The following is a 4,798-nucleotide window of genomic DNA, read 5'->3' as shown; positions in this document are numbered from 1 at the left end:
TCGGACATTTCTAACTACAACTAATCAGTTGTCATTGGACATTGAGGTCTTGTCTGGTGTTCATGCCAATTCTATCCGGCTTGATTTAGATTTTGCTACAGAAGTTTGGGAAAATTTGAAAAAGATGTTTTCACCTTTTTGGATTGTTATATGGCTTATTGTTATTGCTATTATGATTGGTTTGTGTATTTTGGGTTACTGCTCATATCAATGCTGGAAGCGTTCCCAGTTTAAGAGCGTTCAGCCATGGCTGTACAAGCTTCTTTGGATGATGATACAACGTGTGTAGCCATTTACTTGGCTCAGGCTTGGCATGCTTAGATCCCCCGCCTTGGGATACTCAGTGACGGGTAAGGACGGAAGCTTCTGTCTACCAACCTAAGACAGGTCGTATTGGGACATGAGCCCTGCGACTGATGACGGGTAAGGAGATGGAAGACTTCTGCCGCCTAAGACAGAGGTTCCTTGGCTGATGAGTTGATAGCATTCTTCATGCTATCAAAGAAAGATGGGGGAATTATGGCGAGCCATTATGGTGAGCCTTGACACAGGCACGGAGGTGCTCTCGCCCATAGCCACGGGCGAGTTCAGCTAGTAGCAGATGTAACCCATAATGGTCGTTATTGTTTCCCTCTGGAATGTGTGGGCGGTGCCCTCGCTCCCTCGCTTCCGTGCAGCCCTCGCTCCCATGCTGGAGAGTATAAAAGGAAGAGGTTCAGTAATAAAGCAAGCAACTGAAGAAAGGTGCCTCCCGTCTCTCTGTCCTCATCCTTTCAGGTTTAGGACCTGCTGGCAGGATCCTGACGTCGCGGCTCGCGACACTACTCTTTTCTCATTTTCTACTACAGTCCACTCAGCAAGGAAAATATTTTTTAAAAAGCAGTTATACACTTCAGCTGCCCCCCCATACTCACCTTGCCACCTCCCCAGGAATATTGAACCCCTCTGCACTGAGCAAATCCCCCAGGGGTCTCGCTAGGTCCCTGAAGTGCCCAGGCAGGATTCAAACGTGTAATCGCCCTGCCTCAGCTTTTCAGGGTGCTGGGATTACCAGTGTGGGCCACCACATCTGGCCTTTTCACCCAATATCAAACCCTCATTGAGTTATTTGTGTCTGCAAGGTTCTGAAAACATGGGCTGCATTATTGCATGGGCCTAAGACTAAATCTAATGGAGATGGCCATGGTCTTAGGGACTTTAAAAGTTTGCAACACGAAGCAAGTTATTATTTCTGAGATGTTATTTTATACTGACCTTTTAGAAGCCAAACTAATGACATTTCTAAGACTAGCAAGAACACCTTTCCTTAAAGTCTGCCCACAATTAGAAATTTCTTGGGGTTTTTTCGTTGTTGTTTTGTATGTTTTTGTTTTGAGACAAGATCTCACTATGTAGTTCAGGCTGGCCTTAACTCACCATGTAGCTTAGGTTGGCTTCAAACTCCTGGTGATCCTCCTGCCTCAGCCTCCTGAGTTCTGGGATTACAGGCCATGCCACCACACCCAGTCCACTTACAGTAAGTGTGACTTATCTGAATTCTACTAACACAGCATTACTGCAGATGATTTTGGTCTAGCATTTCTCTTTCAAGAGTGTACATAGTTCATATATAAGTTATTTTAAATTGATTTTCTTGTAGTAAAACATGACAGTATTTTTAAGGTAAATACAGTAGTTCTAAAAGTCTTGTAAGAACAACAAAAAATTATCTGCTTTATCATGCCCCAGTTCCTCCAGATCTCTATCCAAGAAGCAACCACTTTCAACTTTTAGTTATTTTTTTAATCTAGCATTGGCACATTTCTATTTTTGCAAGGAATTTGTGTATACTGTTGCCATTTTTATTTGTTTGTTTTGTTTTTTTGAGACAGGGTCTTGCTGTGTAGTTGAGACTGACCTGGAACTCACTGTGTAGCCCAGGCTGGTCTCAAACTCACAGCAATCCTCCTGCCTCAGCCTCCCAAGTGCTGGGATTACAGGCGTGCCCCACCACACCTGGCTACTGTTGCCATTTTTAGACAGTATTGTTTTATTTATTTATTGTAGATGGTTTAATTCTAAAGTTTACCATTTTCTCCACTTTCTCTGCCTTGTGTACCCAATATTACAATTTTTAGATAAACCAGGAATCTGTATTTAGATTATTATACCTGTTCACAGCATAACATTTCATTTTGGTAACTGGACTAGAAATTCTGCAGTGATAAGCTTTGGTGTGCATTTATTTTCATCCATTGTGCTAAGTGCTCAGAGAATCAGTTTGGCAGTTTATTTCATTCAGTTCTGGGAAATGTTTTTTTAATTATTCATTGAACATTTCACTCATATTCTTTGTTCATTCTTTCTGGAACTCCAATATATAGATTTTAGATTTCTACTGCCCAGCAGTTGCTACTAATATTTTAATCTATTTCTTTCCAATTGTCTATATTTTAAATAACTGATGTCATAATTGATTATATATTTTTGTATTCTTAATTAATATAATTGCAGGGTGTGGTGGCACATGGCTATAATCCCAATATTTGAGATGCTGAGGCAGGAGGATTGCTACAAATTCAAGGCCAGCCTGTACTATATAGGGAGTTTGAGGCCAGCCTGTGTTACATAAGGAGTTCAAGGCCAGCCTGAATGGCATAGTGACCCCCTGTCTCAAGAAAAAAAATGAACATAATTAAGCATTCTTCCATGACCTTAAAAAATTTTCATTCAAGAGTCAATAAATGGGAGCATATCAAACTAAAAAGCTACTGCACAACAAAGGAAATAGCCAACGAAGTGAAGGGACAACCTACAGAATGAGAAAAAAATTTGCCAGCTATACCTCAAACAGAGGACTAATTTTTAAAATTTAAAGAACTAAAAACATTAAAGTCTTCCAAAATAAAAGACCTAATCAAAAAATGGGCAACTGAAATGAATAGAAACTACTTGAAGAAATGCAAATGGGCAATAAATACTTGAAAAAATGTTCAACATCTCTGGCCGCTAGAGAAATGCAAATTAAATCAGCACTGAGGGAGGCTGGGGATTTAGCTCAATGGTTTGAACGCCTACCTTGCAAGCACAAGGACCTGAGTTTGATCCTCAGTATCGAAACAAACAAACAAATAAAAAACAACACTGAGTTTCTATCTTATACTAGAAAGAGTGGAATCATCATGTAATCAAATATAGGGAAAAAGGAACTCTTCTACACTGTTGGTGGGAATGAATACTGGTCCAGCCACTACAGAAATCAGTATGGAGGCTGGGCATGGTGGCTCACGCCTGTAATCCCAGCACTTGGGAGGCTGAGGCAGGAGGATCGCTGTGAGTTCGAGACTAGCCTGGGCTACATAGTGAGTTCCAGGTCAGTCTCAAATACATAGTGAGACCCTGTCTCAAAAATCAAGCAAACAAACAAAAAAAGAAATCAGTATGGAGACCCCTCTAAATACTAAAACTAGATATTCCATTTAGCCCAATTATTCCCCTTCTAGGTATCTTCCCAAAAGAATTAGACAGCATATTACATTTATACCTGCACAACTCATAATAGCTAAATATTGGAAACGTCCTATATTCATCAACAGATAAATAAAGAAAGAAAATGTGGGATTATACACAATGGACTACTCCTTTGCCATAAAGAAGGCTACACTTGAATCATGGAAAATGGATGCACCTTGAGACCATAATGCTAAGTGAAATAAATCAGACAGACAAGATTAAATATTGTATGGATTTTCTTATATGAGAAACCCAAACTATAAACAAAGAGCAAAATAAAAATATCAGGAAATAGAGGTATGTCTTTTGCAAAAGGGACAAAAAGATGGGGGTGCTAAAAATTTTGAGATGTGTTCTGTACATGTACCGACTACCCACATGAATTTAATCATGTGCTGCAAACATAATAATAAAATTTTTTAAATTCTTAATTATGTTTCTTTGTATGTTGGTTTGTTTTTTGAGACAAGTCTTGCTACATAGTTCAGGCTGCTCTTGAACTTACTATATAGCCCTGGCTGGCCTCGAACTCACAGTGATCCTCTTGTCTCCACCTCCTGAGTGCTGGGATTATAAGCACGCACCTCCACACCCAGTACTTGTGTGATTTTTCTAATGCTCTTAAGCAACACTCTTGTGAACAGTTGAGAAAAACTTATTTGACTTTAGTCATCTGTTTTCATACTTGCCATCATTACGTTAGCGTTAGGTTTCCTTATCATATGTCTGTGGGTACGAATGCTACAGAGAACAATAATACCTATGTCTGAATGTTCTTATAAACTAAGGGAAAAGTGCAATTCATGAACAGTTCATAAACTTGTAAAGAACTGTTCAAAATGTTTATATATAGAGTATCCCCAAACCCAAATTTTGGTAACTGATTTTAGTTTCCTAAGAGTATAAGCTTCATAGCAAAAATTTTGGAGAGAAAGGGAACGATGTTTTCTATTTCATTTCCTAGCCTCCTGTCAGTCCCTGGAATATGCCAGAGTGTCTGCTATCCCAAATGATGTTTCCCATGTATGAAGTTTTCACCTCTCATTGATTGCTTCCTTTTACCTTTCTAGCCACAATGTACTGCTCAGAGACCTTCCCCAGTCATTCTTTCAGAAGTAGCCTTCCAAATTAACAAAACTTAATTTGCTTCTTTTACCATGAGCTAAAAGAGGTGGCAATTGTATTCTCAGTCCCTTTCTTTCTTTATTCAACCTTGGGACACTTTCCAAGAGATCATAGGGGAATTATGTCTTTTTTTTAAGTATATGTTTGCAGTTCATCATGATTACATTCACTATATATATAT

At 39.2% G+C, this 4,798-nt stretch overlaps 1 protein-coding gene across 1 annotated transcript in view; it reads right to left on the bottom strand.

Annotated features, from left to right (window-relative positions):
• Kif11 (kinesin family member 11) overlaps positions 1 to 4,798 on the bottom strand; it is a 57,285-nt gene that overhangs the window by 45,464 nt on the left and 7,023 nt on the right. The window lies entirely within an intron of this gene.

The sequence above is a fragment of the Fukomys damarensis genome, unplaced genomic scaffold, assembly GCF_012274545.1.
Source record: "Fukomys damarensis isolate Sample0158 unplaced genomic scaffold, DMR_v1.0_HiC HiC_scaffold_20, whole genome shotgun sequence".
Taxonomy (NCBI): Eukaryota; Metazoa; Chordata; class Mammalia; order Rodentia; family Bathyergidae; genus Fukomys; species Fukomys damarensis.
This window is presented reverse-complemented; position numbering and strand designations above follow the sequence as displayed.